A 24,420-nucleotide genomic window follows, 5' to 3' on the forward strand; every position below is an offset into this window, starting at 1 on the left:
ACAGAGGCTCATTAACAAGTGCATGGTAACAGTTGCATAGTAATAGGTGCACAATAACAGGTGCATAGAAACAGGTGCATGGTGACAGGTGCACAGGAACAGGTGCATAGTAATAGGGGCATTGTCACAGCGGCATGGTAACAGGTGCATGTTCACAGGTGCATAGTAAAAGGAGCACAGTGACAGATGCAAAATAACAGCTGCATGGTAACTGACGCACAGTAACAGGTGAATGGTAAATGGTGGACAGTAACAGGGGCACAGTAAGAGGTGCACAGTAATAAGTGCACAGCAACGAGGGCACAGTGACAGATGTGCAATAATAGGGGCACAGGAACAGGTGCACAGAAACACATGCATAGTAACAGGGGCACAGTAACAGGTGCACAGTAGGAGGAGGAAGGTAATAGGGGCTCAGTAACAAGTGCACAGTAACAGGTGCCCAGTAACGGGGGCACATTAAGAGGTGTACAGAAACAAGGGCACTGTAACTGGCGCAAACTAAGAGGTGCACAGTAACAGGGGCACAGTGACAGGTGCACAGTAACAGGAACACTGTAAAATGAACATAGTAACAGGGGCACAGTAACGGGTGCACAGTAAGAGGAGGAAGGTAATAGGTGCTCAGTAACAAGTGCACAGTAACAGGTGCCCAGTAACAGAGGCACATTAAGAGGCATATAGTGACATATGCACAGCAACAGGGGCACATTTACAGGTGTACAGAAACAGGTGCACAGTAACAGGTGCATAGTAACATGCATGTAGTAACAGGGGCATAGTTCAGAGGCACAGTAACAGGTGCAGAGTAACAAGGGCACAGTAACAGGGGCACAGTGTCAGGTGCATAGTAACAAGGGCACAGTAACAGGGGCACAATAACAGGTGCACTTTAACAGGTGAACATCAACAGGCGCAAACTAAGGTGCACAGTAACAGGTGCACGGTAACAGGTGCATAATAACAAGTGTATGTTAATAGATGCATAGTAACAGGTGAATGGCAATAGATGCACCATAACAGGTGCACAGTAACAGGTGCACTTCTTCCACCTCTTACTGCGCCCCTGTTACTGTGCACCTCTTAGTTTGCACCTGTTGATGTCCACCTGTCACAGTTCACCTCTTACTGTGCCCCTGTTACTGTGCCCTTGTTACTATCAACCTGTCACCGTGCCTGTTACTGTGCCCCTGAACTATGCCCCTGTTACTATGTGCATGTTACTATGCACCTGTAACTGTTATCTGCAGTAACAAGGGGACACTAACAGGTAGGTGCACAAGAACACGTACACAGGAACAGGTGCACAGTAACAGGAGCCTAGTAACAGGTGCACAACAACAGGGGCACAGTAACAGGTGCACAATAACAGGGGCACAGTAACAAGGGCACATTAACTGGTGCATACTGATAAGCACATAGTAACAGGGGCATAGTAACAGGACACAGTAACAGGGGCACATAACAGTGGCACAGTAACAGTGGCACAGTAACAGTGGCACAGTAACAGGGGACATAGTAACAGGGCCACCGTAACAGGGGTATACTAACAGGGGCATGGTTAAAAGTGCACAGTAACAGGTGCATAGCAACATACACATAGTAACAGAGGAATAGTTCAGGTGGACAGAAACAGGTGAGCAGTAACAGGCACACAGAAACAGGGGCACAGTGACAGGTGCATAGTGACAGGTGCATAGTGACAGGTGCATAACTGGTAGATGCCTCATAACAGGGCACAGTAACAGGGGCACAATAACAGGGTCACAGTAAGAGGTACATTGTAACAGGTGGACAGCAACAGGCTCACACTAAGAGGTGCACAGTAACAGGGCACAGTGACAGGTGCACAGTAACAGGGACACATTAAGAGTCACACAGTAACAGGGGCACAATAAAAACAGCACAGTAACAGGAGCACAGTAACAGGTGCACAGTGACAGGTGCACAGTAACAGGAGCACAGTAACAGATGCACAGTGACAGGTGCACAGTAACAGGTGGACAGTAATAGGGGCACAATAAAAGGAGCATAGTAACAAGGGCACAATAACAAGTGCACAGTAACAGGGTACAATAAAAGGAGCATAGTAACAAGGGCACAATAACAAGTGCACAGTAACAGGGCACAATAAAAGGAGCATAGTAACAGGAGCACAGTAACAGGTGCACAGTAACAGGTGCACAGTAACAGGTGCACAGTAACAGGTGCACAGTAATAGGGGCACAATAAAAGGAGCATAGTCACAGGGGCACAGTAATAGGTGCACAGCAACAGCTAGATAGTAACAGATGGACAGTAATAGGGACACAGTAAAAGAGCACAGTAAACAGGTGGACAGTAAAAGGTGGACACTACTGTGCACCTGTTAACATGCACCTCTTACTGTCGATCTGTCACTGTGCACCTGTCAGTGTGCACCTGTCAATGTGCCCCTCTTACTGCGCACCTGTTCCTGTGCACCTGTTACTGTGCACTTGTATTATCTACCTTTTACGGTCCACCTGTTACTGTGGCCCTATTACCTTCCACCTGTTACTGTGCACCTGTCACATGCACCTCTTACTATCCATCTGTCATTGTGCACCTGTCAATATGCCCCTCTTACTGCACCTGTTCCAGTGCACCTGTTATTGTGCCCCTACTACCTTCCACCTGTTCCAGTGCACCTGTTATTGTGCTCCTACTACCTTCCACCTGTTACTGTGCACCTGTTTCCATGCCCCTGTTCCTATCACCTGATATTCTGCACATGTCACTAGGCACATGTCACTATGCACCTCTTACTGTGCCCTTTTACATTACTAGGCATGGAGGGACAGGTGCACAGTAAGAGGGGCACAGGGACAGATGCACAGTAACAGGTGCATTGTGAATAGTAACAGGTGTACAGTAACAAGTGCACAATAACAGGTATACAGTAGTAGGGGAATGGTAACAGGTACACACTAACAGGTGGACAGTAACGGGCAGAGTGAAAGGTGCACAGTAGCAAGGGCACAGTGACAGATGCATGGTGACATGTGCATAGTGACAGGTGCATAATAGGTGATTGCAACAGGTGCACAGTAACAGGTGGAAGGTAATAGGGGCACAGTAACAGGTGGACATTAAAAGGTAGACAATACAGGTGCACAGTAACAGGTGCACAGCAACAGGTGCATAGTTACAGGTGCGCAGTAACAAGTGCATAGTAACAGTGGCAAAATAACGAGTGCACAGTAACACAGTAACTGACAGGCACACAATGTGACAGGTGCATAGTGACAGATGCACAGTAACAGTGGCAAAGTAACAGATCCACAGTAAAAGGTGACAGTAATAGATCCACAGTAAAAGGTGACAGTAATAGATCCACGGTAAAAGGTGAACAGTAATAGGTGTACAATAGCAGGTGGATGATAATAGGTGCACGGTAAAAGGCGCACGGTAACAGATGCATAGTAACAGGTACACAGTAACAGGTTCATAGTAACAGGGGCAGAGTAACAGGGGCAGAGTAACAGGGGCAGAGTAACAGGTGCACAGTGCCAGGTGCATAGTAACAGGGGCACAGTAACAGGGGCACAGTAACAGGTGAATAGTAACAGGAGCATATTAACAAGGGCACAGAAGCAGGTGCGCAGTAACAGGGGCACAGTAACAGATGGACAATACAGAGGCACAGTAACAGGAGCACAGTAACAGGTGTACAATACAGGGGCATAGTAACAGATGCACTGGAACAGGCGCAGTAAAAGGGACTCATTGATAGGTGCACACTGACAGGTGCATGGTGACAGATGAACAGTAATAGGTCCATGATAGCAGGTGCATGTTAACAGGTGCACAGTAAGGGGTGCATGGTAACAGGTGGAAGTAACAGATGCATAGTAACAGGGGCACAGTAAAAGCTGCATAATTACAGCTGCACAGTAACAGTGGCAGAATAAAAGCTGCACAGTAACAGGTGGACAGTGACAGTGGATTGTGACAGGCACACAGTGACAGATGTACAGTGACAGATGCACAGTAAAAGTTGGACAGTAACAGACCCACAGTAAAATGTGAACAGTAACAGGTGTACAATAGTAGGTGGATGATAACAGGTGCACAGTAACAGGTGCATGGTAACAGGTGCATTTCAACAAAAGCACAGTAGTAGGTGCACAGTAACAGGTGGACAATAAAGGGGCACAGTAACAGGAGCACGGAAACAGGTGCACAGTAACAGGTGCGCAGTAACAGGGGCACAGTAACAGGGGCACAGTAACAGGGGGACAGTAACAGGGGGACAGTAACAGGGGGACAGTAACAGGGGGACAGTAACAGGGGGACAGTAACAGGGGCACAGTAACAGGGGCACAGTAACAGGGGGACAGTAACAGGGGCACAGTAACAGGGGGACAGTAACAGTTGCATGCTAACAGGTGCATAATAACAAAAGCACAGTGGCAGGTGCACAGTAACAGGTGGACAATACAGAGGTACAGTAACAGGAGCACAGTAGTAGAGAATGGTAACAGATACACAGTAACGGGTGCATAGTAACAGGAGCACAGTAACAGATGCACAGTAACAGATGCACAGCAACAGGCAGCAGTAACAGGTGTACAATATCAGGAGAAAAGTAACAGGATGCACAGTAACAGGTACACGGTAACAGGTGCTTAGTAACAAGAGCGCATTAACAGATACACATTAACAGCAGCAGAGTAACAGGGGCACAGTATCAGGTGCTCAGCAACAGGGGCAAAGTAACATGCAGGCAGTAACAGTTGTACTGTAGGAGGGGCACAGTCACGGGTGCACGGTAACTTCTGCATGTTAAGAGGTGCATGGTAACAGGTGCACAGTAACAGGAGGACAGTAAGGGGTACAGTAACAGGCACACAATAACAGGTGCACAGTAGCAAGGGCATAGTGACAGGTGCGCTGTAAGAGGGGCACAGTAACAGTCCATTGTGACACATGCATAGTGACAGGTGCATAATAGGAGGTGATAGCAACCATGGCCACTGAAAAAGGCGTAACAGGTGGTAGGTAATAGAGACACAATAACAGGTGGACAGTAAAAGATGGACAATACAGGGGCACAGTAACAGGTGCACATGAACAGGTGCATAGTAAGAGTGGTATGGTAACAGATACATGGTAACAGGTGCACAGTAACAGGTGCATAGTAAAAGGGGCATAGTAACAGGTGCATATTAACAGGGCACAGTAACAGGTGGACAGGAACAGGTGCATATTGACAAGGGCTCAGTAGCAGGTGCACAGTAACAGGGGCACAGTGAAAGGTGGACAATACAGGGGCACAGTAACAGGAGCACAGAAACGGGTGCACAGTAACAGGTGAAAGCAACAGGTGGGAGTAGCATGTGCACAGTAACAGGAGCACACTAACAGGTGGACAATGCAGGGCACAGTAACAGGTGCACTGGAACAGGTGCACATTAACAGGTGCAAACTAACAAGCGCATGGTAACAGGTGGACAGTGACAGGCACACAGTGACAGGTGCACAGCAACAGTGGCACAGTAACAGATCAATAGCAAAAGGTGAACAATAACAGGTGTACAATAGCAGGTGGATGGTAATAGGTGCATAGTAAAAGGTGTACAGTAACAGGTGCATAGAACGGGTGTATTGTAACAGGGGCATGTTAACAGGTGGAAGTAACAGGTGCACAGTAACAGGAGCACAGTAACAGGAGCACAGTAACAGGAGCACAGTGACAGGAGCATAGTGACAGGAGCATAGTGACAGGAGCATAGTGACAGGAGCACAGTAACAGGAGCACAGTGACAGGAGCATAGTGACAGGAGCATAGTGACAGGAGCACAGTGACAGGAGCACAGTAACAGGTGCACAGTTACAAGTGCACAGTAACAAGTGCATAGTAACAGGAGCACAGTAACAGGGGCACAGTAACAGGGGCACAGTAACAGGGGCACAGTAACAGGGGCACAGTAACAGGGGCACAGTAACAGGGGCACAGTCAAAGGTGCATGGTAACAGGTGTACAATTGCAGGTTGATGATAATAGGTGCACAGTACCAGGGGCACAGTAACAGGTACACAGTAACAGGGTCGGAGTAACAGGGTCAGAATGACAAGGGCGCAGTAACAGATGCACAGTAACAGGTGTACAATAGCAGGGGCAGAGTGACAGGTGCACAGTAACAGGTGCATAGCAACAGGTGCACAGTAACAGGTGTACAGTAACAGGTGTACAGTAACAGGTGTATAGTAACAGGTGCACCATAATAGGGGCATATTAACAGGGGCATATTAACAGGGGCGGGTGGAAGGTAATGGGGCGCAGTAACAGGTGGACAATAAAAGGTGGACAATATAGGGCACAGTAACAGGTGCACGGTATGAGGGGCACATTGACAGGTGCACACTGACAGGTGGACAGTAACAGGTGCATGTAACAGGTGCACAGTGACAGATGCATGGTAACAGGTGCTTATTAACAAGGGCACAGAAGCAGGTGCACAGTAACAGGGGCACATGAACAGGTGGACAATACAGGGGCACAGTAACAGATGAACAGACGGGCGCATGGTAACAAGTGAAAGCAAAAGGTGGAAGTAACAGGTGCAATGGAACAAGTACACAAGTAAGAGGGGCACACTGATAGGTGCACAGTGACAGGTGGACAGTGACAGGGGCACAGTAACAGGGGCACAAGTAAGATGGGCACAATGATAGGTACATACTGATAGTTACACGGTGACAGGTGGACAGTGACAGGCGCAGGGTGACAGGTGCGCAGTAACAGGAGCACAGTAACAGATCCACAGTAAAAGGTGAACAGTATCAAATGTACAAATGCGGGTGGATGGTAACAGGTGCACTGTAAAAGGTGGACAGTAACAGGTGCCTAGTAACAGGGCATAGTAACAGGTGCACAGTGACAGGTGCATATTAGCAGGTGATAGCAACAGGGGCACTGAAACAGGCACACAGTAACAGGTGGAAGGTAATATGGGCACAGTAACAGGTGGACAGTAAAACGTGAACAATACAGGTGCACAGCTGCACAGTAAGAGGGGAACATTGACAGGTACACAGTGATAGATGGACAGTAACAGGTGCATAGTTCCAGGTGCACAGTAACAAGTGTATGGTAACAGGGGCAGAGTAACAGGTGCACAGTGACAGATGCATGACAACAGGTGCACGTTAACAAGAGCACAGTAGCAGATGCACAGTAACGGGGCACAGTAACAGGTGGACAATACATGGGCACAGTAACAGGTGCACTGAAATGGGTGCATGGTAACAGGTGAAAGTAACAGATGGAAGTAACAGGTGCATAGTAATAGGAGAACAGCAACTGGTGGACAATATGGAGGCACAGTAACAGGTGCACTGGAATAGGTGCACAGAGGGGCAGATTGACAGGTGCATACTGACAGGTGCATGGTGATAGGTGGACAGTGACAGGCAGACAGTGACAGGCACATAGTGACAGGGGAATAGTAACAGGGGCATAGTAACGGGGCACGGTAGCAGGTGAATATTAACAGGGGCAGTGTAACAGGGAAACGGTAACAGGTGCAGAGTAAAAGCTGGACAGTAACAGGTGTACAATAGCAGATGTACGGTAACAGGGGCACAGTACTGGGCACAGTAACAGGTGGATAGTAACAGGTACATAGTGACATATACTTAGTCACAAGTGCATAGAAACAGGTGCATAGTAACAGATGCACAGTAACAGGTGTACGGCAGCAGGTGTACAGTAGCAGAGGCATAGTAACAGGTGCGTGGTAACAAGTGCATGGTACCAGGGGCACAGTAGCTGGTGCATAGTAATGGGGCAGAGTAGCAGGTGCACAGTAACTGTGGCACAGTAGCAGGAGCACTGAAACAGGTGCAAGGTGGTAGGTGCAAAGCAACAGTTGCATAGTAACAGGTGCACAGTAACAGCTGGATTATAACAAGAGAACAGTAACAGGTGCACGGTAGCAGGTGGTGCTAACAGGTGCATACTAACAGGTGCACAGTAACAGATGCACGGTAATAGGTGGACAGTAATAGGTGTACAGTAACAGGTGCACAGTAACAGGGGCATGGTAACAGGGGCATGGTAACAGGGGCATAGTAACAGGGGCATAGTAACAGGACCATAGTAACAGGGGCATAGTAACAGGGGCATAGTAACAGGGGCATAGTAACAGATGCTCAGTAACAGATGCACAGCAACAGGTGGCAGTAACAGATGTAAAATATCAGGAGAAAAGTGACAGATCTATGGTAACAGGTGCACGGCAACAAGTGCATAGTAACAGGGGCAAAGTAACAGGTGTACAGTGACAGGTGCATATTAACAGGGGCACAGTGACAGGTGCACTCTAAGAGGTACATGGCAACAGGTGCACAGTAACAGCGCACAATAACAGGTGCACAATAGCAGCTGCACACTGACAGATGCACTGTGACAGTTGCACTGTGACAGGTTAACAGTAACAGGGGCACAGTAAAAGGTGGACAGTAACAGGTGTACAATAGCAGGTAGATGATAACAGGTACACGGTAAAAGGTGCATGGTAACAGGTGCACTGTAACAAGTGCATAGTAACAGGGCCAGAGTAACAGGTGCACAGTAACAGGTGCATATTAACAGGGGCGCAGTAACAGGTGCACAGTAAGAGGTGCATTGTAACAGGTGCACGGTAACAGGGACACAGTAACAGCTGCTCATTGACAGGTGCACAGTGACCAGTGCACAGTAATAGGAGCACAGTAACAGATCCACAGTAAAAGGTGGACACTAACAAGTGTACAATAGCAGATCGATGATGACAGGTGCACAATAAAAGGTAAACAGTAATAGGTGCATAGTAACAGGGGTACAGTAATAGGTGCATAATAACAGGGTCAGTGTAACAAGGGCACTGTAACAGATGCACAGTAATAGCTGGACAGTAAAAGGTGTACAATAGCAGGTGCACGGTAACAGGGTCAGAGTAACAGGTGCACAGTAACAGGTGCATATTAACAGGAGCACAATAACAGGTGCACTGGGACAGGTGAACAGCAAGAGGGGCAGATTAGCAGGTGCATGCTGACAGGTGCATGGTGATAGGTGGACAGTGATAGGTGCACAGTGACAGTTGCACAGTGACAGCGGCAAAGCAGCAGGTGCACAGTAACATGGGCATGGCAACAGGAGCACAGTAACAGGTGGAGAGTGACAGATGTGTAGTAACAGCTGGACAGTAAAAGGGGCATAGTAATATGGGCACAGTAACAGGTGGCTAGTACAGTGGCACAGTAACAGGCATGCAGTAACACGTACATAGTCACATGTGCATAGTCACGGGGCAGAGTACAGTGGCACAGTAACTGATGCACAGTAACAGGGGCATAGTAACAGGGGCAGTGTAACAGGTGCACAGTGACAGGGTCAGAATAACATGGGCACAGTAACCAGAGCATGATGACAAGTGCATAGTAACAGGTGCTCAGTAACAGGTGCATAACAACAGCTGCATGGTAACAGGTGCACAATAACGGGTGCACAGTAACAGGTGCATTGTAACAAGGGCCCAGTAACAAGTGCACAGTTGCAGGTGCATGTTAACAGGTGCATAGCCACAGGTGCACAGGAACAGGGGCACAGTAACAAATGCACAGTAACAGATGCACATTAACAAGCAGACTGTAACAGGTGAATGGTAACAGGTTCGTGGTAACAGGTGCACAGTGACACAGGTGCACGGCAACAGAAGCATGGTAACTGAAGCATGGTAACAGGTGCGCAGCAATAGGTGGACAGTACCAGGAGCACAGTAACAGTGCACAGCACCAAGGGAACAGTGACAGGTGTGCAGTAACAGGACACAGGTGTATAGTCTCCAGTGACAGGTGCAAAGTAAAAGGTAAACAGTAATAGGGGCAAAGTAAAAGGGCACAGTAACAGGGGCACAGTAACAGGTGGACAGGAACAGGTGCACAGTAAGAGGGGCACAGTAATAGATCCGCAGTAACAGGAGCACAATAACAGATGTACAGAAACAGGTGTACAATAGCAGGGGCAGAGTTACAGGTGCAGGTTGAAAGGGGCATGCTAACAGGTGCATAGTAACAAAGTTACAGTATCAGGTGCACAGTGACAGGAGCATGGTAACAGGTGTATAGTAACAGCTGGGTAGTAACACGGGTACAGTAACAGGTGTATACTAAGAGGGGCACAGTAACAGCGGCACCTTAACAGGTGGGTAGTAACAGGTACATAGTAATATATGCATAGTCACAAATGCATAAGAACAGGTGCATAGTAACGGGAGCAGGGGCATAGTAACCAGTGCATGGTAACAAGTGCATAGTAACAGGGGCACAGTAACAGGTGCATAATAATGGGTCAGAGTAACAGGTCTACAAGTAAATGTGTCACAGTAACAGGGGCACAATAACAGGCGCACAATTACAGGTGCACAATTACAGGTGCACAATAACAGCTGGATAGTAATAAGGGCTCATTAAAGGTGCTTGGTAGCAGGTACTTGCTTACAGGTGTGTAGTAACAGGTGCACAGTAAAAGGGCACAGTAACGGATGTGCAGTAATAGCTGGACAGTAGCAGGTCTATGGTAACAGGTGCACAGTAACAAGGTTACATTAACAGGTACACAGTAAAAGAAGCATGGTAACAGATGCATAGTAACAGGTGCATGGTAACAGGTGCATGGTGATTGGTGCATGGTACAGGGCCACAATAACTGGTGCACAGTAACAGGTGCATAGTAACAAGGGCCTAGTAACAGGTACATGGTAGCAGGTGCATTGCAACAGGTGCACAGTAACAGGGGCACAGTGACAAACACACAGTAACAGATGCACATTAACCAGCAGACTGTAACAGGTGAATGGTAACAGGTGCACAGTAACAGGTGCACAGTAACAGGTGGACAGTAACAGGTGGACAGTAACAGGTGGACAGTAACAGGTGGGCAGTGACAGGTGGGTAGTAACAGGGGCACAGTGTCATGTGCATAGTAACAGGTGCATAGTAACAGGTGATAGTGACAGGGGTGCTGTAACAGGTGCACAGTGACAGGTGGACAGTAAAAGGCGTACAAGAAAGGGGCACAGTAACAGGTGCATAGGAACAGGTGCATAGTAAGAGTGGCACAGCAACAGATGCACATTAGCAGGAACACAATAACAGATGCACAGGAACAGGTGGACAGTAACAGGTGTACAATAACAGGGGCACAGCAATAGGTGCATGGTAGCAGGTGCATAGTAACAGGGGCAAAGTACAGTTGCATGGCAACAGTTGCATAGTAACAGGGGCACAGTAACAGCTGTACAGTAAAGAAGTGGACAGTAACAGGTGTACATTAACTGGGGCACAGAAACTGGTGCACAGTAACAGGTGCACGGTAACAAGGGCACATTGACAAGTGCGCTGTAAGAAGGGAACATTAACAGGTACATTGAACATGTGCATAGTAATAGGTGATAGTAACAGGGGCACTGTAACAGGTGCACAGTGACAGGTGCACAACAACAGATGCACAAGAACAGGTCGACAGTAACAGGTGTACAATAGCAGAGGCACTGTAACAGGTGCACAGTGACAGGTGCACAACAACAGATGCACAAGAACAGGTCGACAATAACGGGTGTACAATAGCAGAGGCACTGTAACAGGTACACAGTGAATGGTGCACAGTAACAGGTGAACAGTAATAGGGGCACAGTAAAAGGGCACAGTAACAGATGCACAGGAACAGGTCGGCAGTAACAGGTGTACAATAGCAGAGGCACTGTAACAGGTGCTGGTAGCAGGTGCATAGTAACAGGTGCACAATTACAGGTGCACAGCAAAAGTGGGTAGCAACAAGGGCACAGTAACAGGTGCACGGTAGCAGCTGCACAGTAACAGTTGCGTAGTAACAGGGGCATAGAAAGAGATGCACAGTAAAGAGGTGGACAGTGATAGGTTTACATTAGCTGGTGCATAGCAACTGATGCACGGTAACAAGTGCACATTAACAGGTGGGCTGTAACAAGGGAACATTAATAGGTGCATAGAACATTTGCATAGCAATAGGTGATAGTAACAGGGGCACAGCAACAGGGGCACAGTATCAGATGCTCAGTAACAGGTGCATAGTGACAGCAGCACAGTAACAGGTGCGTGGTAATGCCATTGAACATCAAGGGGCAATGGTTGGATTCCCTCTTGTTGGAGATGGTCATTGACTGACACTTGTGTGGTGTGAATGTTACTTGCCACTTGTCAGCCCAAACCTGGATATTGTCCAGGTTTTGCTGCATTTGGACAGGGACTGCTTCAGTATCTGAGGAGTCACGAATGGTGCTGAACATTGTGCGATCATCAGTGAACATCCCAACTTCTGACCTTATGATGGAAGGTCATTGATGAAGCAGCTGAAGATGGTTGGGCCGAGGACACTACCCTGAGGAACTCCTGCAGTGATGTCCTGGAGCTGAGATGACTGACCTCCGACAACCACAACCATCTTCCTTTGTGCTAGGGATGACTTAACCAGCGGAGAGTTTACCCCCTGAATCCCATTGACTCCAGTTTTGTTAGGGCTTCTTGATGCCTCACTCGGTCAAATGCTGCCTTGATGTCAAGGGCAGTCACTCTCACCTCACCTCTGGAGTTCAGCTCCTTTGTCATGTTTGAACCAAGGCTGTAATGAGGTCAGGAGCTGAGTCACCCTGGCAGAACCCAAACTGGACATTAATGGGAAGGTTATTGCTAAGCAAATGCCGCTTGATAGCACTGTTGATGACCCCTTCCATCACTTTACTGGTGATCGAGAGTAGACTGATGGTGCGGTAATTGGCCGGGTAGGATTTGCGCTGTTTTTTGTGTACAGGACATACCTGGGCAATTTTCCACATAGCTGGATAGATGTCAGTGTTGTAGCTGTCCTGGAACAGCTAGGCTAGGGGCGTGGCAAGTTCTGGAGCATAAGTCTTCAGTACTATTGATGGAATATTGTCAGGGCCCATAGCCTTTGCAGTATCCAGTGACTTCAACTGTTTCTTGATATCACGTGGGGTGAATTGAATTGGTTGAAGACTGGCATCTGTCATGCTGGGGACCTCTGGAGGAGGCCGAGATGGATCATCCACTCGGCACTTCTGGCTGAAGATTGTTGCAAATGCTTCAGCCTTATCTTTTGCACTGATGTGCTGGGCTCCTCCATCATTGAGGATGGGGATATTTGTGGAGCCTCCTCCTCCAGTGAATTGTTTAATTGTCCACCACCATTCATGACTGGATGTGGCAGGACTGCAGGGCTTAGATCTGATCTGTTGGTTGTGGGATCGCTTAGCTCTGTCTATCGCTTGCTGCTTATGCTGGTTGGCACGCAAGTAGCCCTGTGTTATAGCTTCACCAGGTTGACACCTCATTTTTAGGTGTGCCTGGTGCTGCTCCTGGCATGCCCTCCTGTACTCTTCACTGAACCAGGGTTGATCCCCTGGCTTGATGGTAATGGTAGAGTGGGGGATATGCCGGGCCATGAGGTTACAGATTGTGTTTGAGTACAATTCTGCTGCTGCTGATGGCCCACAGCGCCTCATGGATGCCCAGTCTTGAGTTGCTAGATCAGTTCAAAATCTATCCCATTTAGCACGGTGATAGTGCCACACAACACGATGGAGGGTATCCTCAATGTGAAGGCGGGACTTTGTCTCCACAATGACTGTGTGGTGGTCTCTCCCACCGATACTGTCATGGACAGATGCATCTGCGGCAGGCAGGTTGGTGAGGATGAGCTCAAGCATTTTCCTTCCCTCTTGTTGGTTCCCTCAGCACCCGCCGCAGACCCAGTTTAGCAGCTATGTCCTTTAGATCTCAGCCAGCTCGGTCAGTAGTGGTGCTACCGAGCCACTCTTGGTGATGGACATGGAAGTCCCCACCCAGAGTACATTCTGTGCCCTTGCCACCCTCAGTGCTTCCCCCAAGTGGTGTTCAACATGGAGGAGCACTGATTCATCAGCTGAGGGAGGGCGGTACATGGTAATCAGCAGGAGGTTTCCTTGTCCATGTTTGACCTGATGCCATGAAACTTCATGGGGTCCAAAGTCGATGTTGAGGATTCCCAGGGCAACTCCCTCCTGACTGTATACCACTGTGCTGCCACCTCTGCTGGGTCTGTCCTGCTGGTGGGACAGGTCATACCCAGGGATGGTGATGGTGGTGTCAGGGACATTATCTGTAAGGTATGATTCTGTGAGGATGACTATGTCAGGCTGTTGCTTGACTAGCCTGTGAGACAGCTCTCCCAATTTTGGCACTAGCCCCCAGATGTTAGTAAGAAGGACTTTGCAGGGTTGACAGGGCTGCGATTGCCATTGTCGTTTCTGGTACCTAGATCGATGCCGGGAGGTCTGTCTGGTTTCATTCCTTTTATAATGCATAGTAACAGGGGCAGAGTAAAAGGGACACAGTAACATGGGCACAGTAACAGATGTAAGATAACGGATGCACAGTAATAGGTGCACTGTAACAGGTGCACGGTGACAGGTGCATAGCAACAGGTGCATAATTACAGCAGCACAGTAACAGGAGTACAGTAACAGATGCACATTAACAGGTGGACAGTAACGGGTCGACAGTAACAGGCGCACAGGAACATGGGCACAGTAACAGGTGGATAGTAACAGGTGGATAGTGACATATGCATAGTCACAGGTGCATAGGAACAGATGATAGTGACAGGGCAAAGTAACAGATGCACAGTAACAGGTGTACAAGAGCAGGTGTAAAGTAGCAGGGGCATAGTAACAAGTGCATGGTAACAAGTGCATTATAATAGAGACAGAGTAACAGGTGCACAGTAACTGTGGCACAGTAACAGGGCACAGTAACGGGGCACAGTAACAGGTTCATGGTGACAGGTGCATGGCAACAGGTGCACGGTAACAGGTGCACAATTACAGGTGCACAGTAACAGCTGGATAGTAACAAAGGCATAGTAACAAGTGCACGGTGCCGGGTGCATGTTAAAAGGTGAACAGAAACAGGTGGACAGTAGCAGGGACATAGTAGCAGGTGCACGATAATAGGTGCATTGTAACAGTTACATAGGAACAGGTGCACAGTAATTGGTACATATCAATAGGGGCATGATAACAGGTGCACAGTAACAGGCACATAGTAGCAGGTGCATAGTAACAGGAACACAGAAACATGCACAGGAACACGTGGATGGTAACAGGTGGAAGTAACAGCTGCCAAGTGACAGGTGCACAGGGACAGGGGCACAGTAACAGGTGCGCAGTAACAGGTGCATAGTAACAGGTGCATAGTAACAGGTGCATAGTCCAGATGGACAGTAACAAGGGCACAGTAACAAGGGCACAGTAACAGGTAGATAGTAACAGGTACATAGTGACATATGCATTGTCACAGGTACATAGGAACAGGTGATAGTAACAGGGACAAAGTAACAGATGCACAGTAACAGGTGTACAGTAACAGGTGTATAGTAGCATGGTCATAGTAAAAGGTACATGGTAACAAGTACATAATAACAGGTGCACAGTAACAGGGGCATGGTAACAGGTGGACAATACAGGAGCACAAGAACAGATGCATAGTAAGGGGAGCACAGTAACACATGCACAGTAACAGGTGCACAGTAACAGATGCACAGGAACATAGGGACAATAACAGGTGTATAATAGCAGGGGCACAGTAACGAGTGCATGGTAACAGAGACACAGTAAAAGGTGGACAATACAGGAGCACAGTAACAGGGGCACAGTAACAGGTGCATAGTAACAGGACCATAGTAACAGCGACACAGTCACAGGGGCACAGTCACAGGTGCAAGGTAATGGGCACAGTAACAATGGTACCATAAGAGGGGCACAGTAACATGGTAGTAACAGGGGTACAGTAACAGGTGCACAGTAACAGGAGCACAGTAAGAAAAGGAACAGTAAAAGGAGCACAGTAACAGTTGCACGGTAACTGGTGCATGGTAGCAGGCACTGTACTGAGGCATAGCAACAGGTGCACAGTAACAGGGGCACAGCAACAGGTACATAGTAACAGGGACAGAGTAACAGGGGCATGGCAATAGTGGCATAGTAGCCGCACATAGTAACAGGTGCACAGTAACAGGGGCATAGTAAGAGGTGCATAATGACATGTGCATAGTAATAGGTGGATAGTGGCAGGTGATAGTAAAAGGTGCACAGAAACAGGTGCTTAGTAACAGGGGCAGAGTAACAGGGACAGAGTAACAGGGACAGAGTCACAGGGACAGAGTCACAGGGACAGAGTCACAGGGACAGAGTCACAGGGAGACGGTAACAGTAGCAAGGTAAGAGGAGCAGAGTAAGAGGTGCATAGCGACAGGTACACAGTAACAGGTGCATGGTGACAGGTGCCGATTAGAGGTGCACAGTAATAGGTGCACAGTAATAGGTGCACAGTTAAGAGGGCATAGTAAAAGGGCAGAGTAACAGGGAAGAGTAACAGGCCAGAGTAGCAGGGGCACAGTAACAGTTGCACAAAACCAGTGCATAGTGAGAAGCACATAGTAAGTTATGCAGTAACATGTCACAGTAACTGGTGCACAGTAACCAATGCACAGCACCAGGTGCGTAGTAACAGGGACACAGTAACAGGGCCACAGTAACAGGGGCACAGTAACAGGGGCACAGTAACAGGGACACAGTAACAGGGACACAATAACAGGGGAACAGCAAGACAGGAAGAATAACAGGGGCACAGTATCAGGGGCACAGCACAGGGACGCAGTAACAGGGACGCAGTAACAGGGACGCAGTAACAGGGACGCAGTAACAGGGACTCAGTAACAGGGACTCAGTAACAGGGACTCAGTAACAGGGACTCAGTAACAGGGACTCAGTAACAGGGACTCAGTAACAGGGACTCAGTAACAGGGACTCAGTAACAGGGACTCAGTAACAGGGACTCAGTAACAGGGACTCAGTAACAGGGACTCAGTAACAGGGACTCAGTAACAGGGACTCAGTAACAGAGACTCAGTAACAGGGACTCAGTAACAGGGACACAGTAACAGGGGAACAGCAAGAGAGGCAGAATAACAGGGGCACAGTATCAGGGGCACAGTAGAGGGCACAATAACAGGGGCATAGTAACAGCTCCACAGTAACAGACGAGCTGTAACAAGGGCACAGTAACAGGGACACAGTAACAGCTCCACAGTAAGAGGTGAACAGTTACCGGGGCACAATAATGGGGACACAGTAAGAGGGATGCAGGAACAGCGGCACAGTAACAGGTGCATAGCAACAGGGGCATAGTAACAGGGGAAAAATAACAGGGTCACAGAAACAGGGGTGCAGTAACATGTCCACAGTAACTGGTGCACAGTAACCGATGCACAGTAGCTGGGGCACAGCACCAGGTGCGCAGTAACAGGGACACAGTAACAGGGACACAGTAATAGGGACACAGTAACAGGGGCACAGTAAGAAGTGCTCAGTTATAGGGCACAGTAACAGGTGCATAATTAGAGGGGCACTGTAACAGGGGCGCAGTAACGTGTCCAAATTAACTAGTGTACAGTAGACGATGCACAGTAACAGGGACACAGTAACAGTGACACTGTAACGTGGGCACAGGAGCATGGGAAGAGGGGCACGGTAACAAGGGCACAGTAAGAGGAGCACAGTAAAAGGTGCATAGCGACAGGTACACTGTAACACATATACACAGTAACAGGGGCAGAGTAACAGGTGCATGGTAACAGATGCACAATAAGAGGTGCACATTAATAGGTGCACAGTTAAGAGGGTAGAGTAACAGGGCAGAGTAACAGGGGAAGAGTAACAGTTGCACAAAACTCGTGCACAGTAAGAAGTTCATAGTAAAAGGTGCATAGTAATTGGTACACAGTAACAGGGGCACAGTAACAGTTGCACAATAAGAGGTGCACAGTAACAGGTGCATAGTTCAGGGGCACAATAACAGGGCTCAGTGACACAGACAGAGTAACAGGGGCACAGTTACAGGGCAGAGTAACAGGGGCACAGTTACAGGGCAGAGCAACAGGGGCACAGTAACGGGGCACATTAACAGGTGCATAGCAACAGGTGCATTATAACAGATGCACAGTATCGGGTGCACAGTAACAGTCGCACAGTCACAGGGGCACAGTAGCTGGGGAACAGTAAGAGGGGAACAGTAAGAGGGCAGAGAAACAGACACAGTAACAGGCACACAGTAACAGGCACACAGAAATAGGGGCACAGTTAAGGGGACAGAGAAACGGGGGCACAGTAACAGTTACACGGTAACAGGTGCACAGTAAGTGGTGTATAGTAATAGTGACACAGTAACAGGGGCATATAACAGATCCACTGTAACAGGGGCACAGTAACAGGTGCATAGCAACAGATGCATTGTAACAGATGCGCAGTAATAGGTGCACAGCAACAGTCGCACAGTCACAGGGGCACAGTAACAGAGGCACAGTAATAGGTGAACAGTAACAGTCGCACAGTAACAGTCGCACAGTCACAGGGGCACAGTAACAGTCGCACAGTCACAGGGGCACAGTAACAGAGGCACAGTAATAGGTGAACAGTAACAGGGGCACGGTAACAGGGGCATAGTATGCGGCACAGGAACAGCAGCACAGAAACAGGTGCCTGGTAACAGGTGCATTGTAACTGCTGCACAGTAACAGTGGTACAGTAACGAACGGGGCACAGAAAGTGGGGCACCGTGAGGGGGCACAGTAACAGGGACACAGGAACAGGTGCACATTAACAGGGGCAAAGTAACAGGGGCAAACTAACAGGGAAACAGTAACCGGGGCACAGTAACAGGTGCACAGTAATAGTAGCAAAGTAACAGTCGCACGGGAACAGGGGCACGGGAACAGGGGCAGGGGAACAGGGGCAGGGGAACAGGGGCAGGGGAACAGGGGCAGGGGAACAGGGGCAGGGGAACAGGGGCAGGGGAACAGGGGCAGGGGAACAGGGGCAGGGGAACAGGGGTAGGGGAACAGGGGTAGGGGAACAGGGGCAGGGGAACAGGGGCAGGGGAACAGGGGCAGGGGAACAAGGGTAGGGGAACAAGGGTAGGGGAACAGGGGTAGGGGAACAGGGGCACGGGAACAGGGGCAGGGGAACAGGGGTAGGGGAACAGGGGCATGGCAACAGCTACATAGTGACAGGTGCATTGAAACAGATGCAAAGCCACAGGGACACAGCTACATGTGCACGGAAACAGATGCACAACAACAAATGCATAGTAACAACTTCATGGTAACAGTTACATTGTAACAGGTACACAGTTACAGGGACAAAGTAACAGGGGCACAGTAACAGGGGCACAGTAACAGGGGCAAAGTAACAGGGGCAAAGTAACAGGGGCAAAGTAACAGGGGCAAACTAACAGGGAAACAGTAACCGGGGCACAGTAACAGGTGCACAGTAATAGTAGCAAAGTAACAGTCGCACGGGAACAGGGGCACGGGAACAGGGGCAGGGGAACAGGGGCAGGGGAACAGGGGCAGGGGCAGGGGAACAGGGGCAGGGGAACAGGGGCAGGGGAACAGGGGCAGGGGAACAGGGGCAGGGGAACAGGGGCAGGGGAACAGGGGCAGGGGAACAGGGGCAGGGGAACAGGGGCAGGGGAACAGGGGCAGGGGAACAGGGGCAGGGGAACAGGGGCAGGGGAACAGGGGCAGGGGAACAGGGGCAGGGGAACAGGGGCAGGGGAACAGGGGCAGGGGAACAGGGGTAGGGGAACAGGGGTAGGGGAACAGGGGTAGGGGAACAGGGGTAGGGGAACAGGGGCACGGGAACAGGGGCAGGGGAACAGGGGTAGGGGAACAGGGGCATGGCAACAGCTACATAGTGACAGGTGCATTGAAACAGATGCATAGCCACAGGGACACAGCTACATGTGCACGGAAACAGGTGCACAGCAACAAATGCATAGTAACAACTTCATGGTAACAGTTACATTGTAACAGGTACACAGTTACAGGGACAAAGTAACAGGGGCACAGTAACAGGGGCACAGTAACAGGGACACAGTAACAGGGACACAGTAACAGGGACACAGTAACAGGGACACAGTAACTGGGGCACAGGGAAAAGGGCACGGGAACAGTGGCATGGTAACAGGTGTACAGTTACAGGTGCATAGTAACAGCTGCATCATAACAGATTCATAGTCACAGTGACACAGCAACAGGTGCATTGTAACAACTTCATAGTAACAGGCATATTGTAACTGGTACACTGTTACAGGGACAAAGCAACAGGGACACAGTAACAGGGGCACAATAAAGGGGCACAAGAGCAGGGGCACAAGAACTGGGGCACACTAAGAGGGGAACAGTAAGATGGGAACAGTAACAGGGTCACAGCAACAGGGGAACAGTAACAGGGTCACAGTAACAGGGGCAGGCACAGTAAAAGGTGTATAGCAACAGGTGCATAGAAACAATTTCACAGCAACAGGGGCACAATGACAGGCAACAGTAACTGAGGGACTGTAATGGGCATATTGTAACAGATGCAAATTAACAGATTACATATTGTAACAGATTCCTAGTTACAGGGGCACAGTAACAGCCGCAGAGAAACAGGTGCATAGTAACAGGGGCACAATAACAGGTACACAGTAACACGTAAACAGTAACAGGGGCACAGGAACAGTAGTACAGAAACAGGTGCCTGGTAACAGGTGCATCGTAACTGATGCACAGTAACAGTGGTACTGTAACAGGGCACAGGAACTGGGGTACAGTGAGAGGGGCACAGTAATCGGGGCAGAGTAACAGGGGCACAGTGAGAGGGGCACAGTAAAAGGGGCACAGGAAGACGTGCACATTAACAGAGGCAAAGTAACAGGGGCACAGTAACAGTCACATGGGAACAGGGCCATGGGAACAGGTGCATGGTACAAGGTGCACAGCAACAAGTGCATAGTAACAACTTCATAGTAACAGTTGCATTGTAACTGGTACACAGTTACAGGGACAAAGCAACTGGGCACAGTAACCGGGATACAGTAACAGGGGCACAGTAACAGGGGCACAGTAATTGGGGCAGGGTAACAATGGTTATTCCGATTCAGGGTGAAGTGCTGTAGAATATTTCGATTCACTGTGAACAGGTGTAGGTTATTCCAATTCATGGTGAACAATTGTAGGTTATTTCGATTCACGGTGAACAGGTGTAGGTTATTCCAATTCATGGTGAACAGATGTAGCTGATTCCGATTCACGGTGAACAGGTGTAGGTTATTCCAATTCATGGTGAGCAGATGTAGCTGATTCCGATTCACGGTGAACAGGTGTAGGTTATTCCAATTCATGGTGAACAGATGTAGCTGATTCCGATTCACTGTGAAAAAGTGTAGGTTATTCCGATTCACTGTGAACAGGTGTAGGTTATTCTGATTCACTGTGAACAGGTGTAGGTTATTCTGATTCACTGTGAACAGGTGTAGGTTATTCTGATTCACTGTGAACAGGTGCAGATTATTCTGATTCACTGTGAACAGGTGCAGATTATTCTGATTCACTGTGAACAGGTGCAGATTATTCCGATTCACTGTGAAAAAGTGTAGGTTATTCCGATTCATGGTGAACAGGTGTAGGTTATTCCGATTCACGGTGAACAGGTGTAGGTTATTCCGATTCAAAGTGAACAGGTGAAGGTTATTCCGATTCATGGTGAACAGGTGTAGGTTATTCCGATTCACGGTGAACCGGTGTAGGTTATTCCGATTAACAGTGAACAGGTGCAGGTTATTCTGATTCACTGTGAACAGGTGCAGATTATTCTGATTCACTGTGAACAGGTGCAGGTTAATCCGATTCACGTTGAAGAGTTGTAGGTTATTCGTTTTCAATGTGAACAGGTAGAGGTTATTCCAATTCACGGTGAACAGGTGTAGGTGAATCCGATTCACGGTGAACAGGTGTAGATTATTCCGATTAACAGTGAACAGGTGTAGGCTATTCCAATTAACAGTGAACAGATGTAGATTATTCCGATTAACAGTGAACAGGTGCAGGTTATTCTGATTGACTGTGAACAGGTGCAGATTATTCTGATTCACTGTGAACAGGTGTAGATTATTCTGATTCACAGTGAACAGGTGCACATTATTCTGATTCACTGTGAACAGGTGCACATTATTCTGATTCACTGTGAACAGGTGTAGGTTATTCTTATTCAATGTGAACAGGTAGAGGTTATTCCAATTCACGGTTAACAGGTGTAGGTGAATCCGATTCACGGTGAACAGGTGTAGATTATTCCGATTAACAGTGAACAGGTGCAGATTATTCTGATTCACTGTGAACAGGTGTAGGTTATTCTTATTCAATGTGAACAGGTAGAGGTTATTCCAATTCACGGTTAACAGGTGTAGGTGAATCCGATTCACGGTGAACAGGTGTAGATTATTCCGATTAACAGTGAACAGGTGTAGGCTAGTCCAATTAACAGTGAACAGGTGTAGATTATTCTGATTAACTGTGAACAGGTGCAGGTTATTCCAATTCACGGTGAACAGGTGTAGGTGAATCCGATTCACAGTGAACAGGCGTAGGTTATTCCAATTCATGGTGAACATATGTAGGTGAATCCGATTCACGGTGAACAGGTGTAGGTTATTCCAATTCATGGTGAACAGATGTAGCTGATTCCGATTCACGGTGAACAGGTGTAGGTTATTCCAATCCATGGTGAATAGATTTAACTGATTCCGATTCACTGTGAACAGGTGTAGGTTATTCCGATTCACGGTGAACAGGTGCAGATTATTCTGATTCACTGTTAACAGGTGCAGATTATTCTGATTCACTGTGAACAGGTGTAGGTTATTCCGATTCATGGTGAACAGGTATATGTTATTCCGATTCTTGGTGAACAGATGTAGCTGATTCCGATTCACGGTGAACAGGTGTAGGTTATTCCGATTCACGGTGAACAGGTGTAGGTTATTCCGATTCACGGTGAACAGGTGTAGGTTATTCCGATTCACGGTGAACAGGTGTAGGTTATTCCGATTCACGGTGAACAGGTGAAGGTTATTCCGATTCACGGTGAACAGGTGTAGGTTATTCCGATTCAGGGTGAACAGGTGTAGGTTATTCCGATTCAGGGTGAACAGGTGTAGGTTATTCCAATTCATGGTGAACAGGTGTAGGTTATTCCAATGAACAATGAACAGGTGTAGGTTATTCCAATTCATGGTGAACAGGTGTTGGTTCTTCCAATTCATGGTGAACAGGTGTAGGTTATTCTGATTAACGGTGAACAGGTGTAGGATATTCCGATTCACGGTGAACAGATGTAGGTTATTCCGATTCACGATGAACAGGTGTTGATGAATCCGATTAACTGTGAACAGGTGTAGGTAATTCCGATTCATGGTATACAGGTGTAGGTTATTCCGATTCATGGTGAACAAGTGTAGGTGAATCCGATAAACGGTGAACAGGTGTAGGTTATTTCGATTCACGGTGAACAGGTGTAGGTGAATCCGATTAACAGTGAACAGGTGTAGGTGAATCCGATTCTGGGTGAACAGGTGTAGGTTATTGCGATTCACGGTGAACAGGAGTAGGTTATTCCGATTAACAGTGAACAGGTGCAGGTTATTCCGATTAACAGTGAACAGGTGGAGGTTATTCTGATTCACTGTGAACAGGTGTAGGTTATTCCGATTCACAGTGAACAGATGCAGATTATTCCGATTCACGGTGTACAGGTGTAGGTTATTCCGATTAACGGTGAACAGGTATAGGTTATTCCGATTAACAGTGAACAGGTATAGGTTATTCCGATTAACAGTGAACAGGTATAGGTTATTCCGATTAACAGTGAACAGGTATAGGTTATTCCGATTCACGGTGAACAGGTGTAGGTTATTCCGATTAACAGTGAACAGGTATAGGTTATTCCGATTCATGGTGAACAGGTGTAGGTTATTCCGATTAACAGTGAACAGGTGAAGGTTATTCTTATTCAATGTGAATAGGTGTAGCTTATTCCAATTCACGGTGAGCAGGTGTAAGTGAATCCAATTCACGGTGAACAGGTGTAGATTATTTTGATTCACGCTGAAGAGTTGTAGGTTACTCTTATTCAATGTGAACGGGTGTAGGTTATTCTGATTCACTGTGAACAGGTGTAGGTTATTCCGATTCACTGTGAACAGGTGTAGGTTATTCTCATTCACTGTGAACAGGTGTAGGTTATTCCGATTCACGGTGAACAGGTGTAGGTTATTCCGATTCAGCGTGAACAGGTGTAGGTTATTCCGATTCATGGTGAACAGGTGTAGGTTATTCCGATTCATGGTGAACAGGTGTAGGTTATTCCGATTCACGGTGAACAGGTGTTTACTAAAACCCGCTTTCACAGCCATATCTCCTTTCTCAGTGACTGTCTC

The sequence above is a fragment of the Cetorhinus maximus genome, chromosome 13 (assembly GCF_964194155.1).
Source record: "Cetorhinus maximus chromosome 13, sCetMax3.hap1.1, whole genome shotgun sequence".
Taxonomy (NCBI): Eukaryota; Metazoa; Chordata; class Chondrichthyes; order Lamniformes; family Cetorhinidae; genus Cetorhinus; species Cetorhinus maximus.